This window comes from Schistocerca gregaria, unplaced genomic scaffold (genome assembly GCF_023897955.1).
Source record: "Schistocerca gregaria isolate iqSchGreg1 unplaced genomic scaffold, iqSchGreg1.2 ptg000371l, whole genome shotgun sequence".
Classification (NCBI taxonomy): Eukaryota; Metazoa; Arthropoda; class Insecta; order Orthoptera; family Acrididae; genus Schistocerca; species Schistocerca gregaria.
In genome coordinates, this window is record NW_026061822.1 from 14,852 (window position 1) to 15,554 (window position 703).

Consider the following 703-nt stretch of genomic DNA (forward strand, 5'->3'; position numbering starts at 1 on the left):
CCTGCACGGCGCCAAACACGCGTAAGACCATCATTGGCACCAAGGCAGAAGCGACTCTCATCGCTGAAGACAACACGTCTCCATTCGTCCCTCCATTCACGCCTGTCGCGACACCACTGGAGGCGGGCTGTACGATGTTGTGGCGTGAGCGGAAGACGGCTTAACGGTGTGTGGGACCATAGCCCAGCTTCATGGAGACGGGTGCGAATGGTCCTCGCCGATACCCCAGGAGCAACAGTGTCCCTATTTTGCTGGGAAGTGGCAGTGCGGTCCCCTACGGCACTGCGTAGGATCCTACGGTCTTAGTGTGCATCCGTGCGTCGCTGCGGTCCGGTCCCAGGTCGACGGGCACGTGCACCTTCCGCCGACCACTGGCGACAACATCGATGTACTGTGGAAACCTCACGCCCCACGTGTTGAGCAATTCGGCGGTACGTCCACCCGGCCTCCCGCATGCACACTATACGCCCTCGCTCAAAGTCCGTCAACTGCACATACGGTTCACGTCCACGCTGTCGCGGCATGCTACCAGTGTTAAAGACTGCGATGGAGCTCCGTATGCCACGGAAAACTGGCTGACACTGACGGCGGCGGTGCACAAATGCTGCGCAGCTAGCACCATTCGACAGCCAACACCTCGGTTCCTGGTGTGTCCGCTGTGCCGTGCGTGTGATCATTACTTGTACAGCCCTCTCGCAGTGTC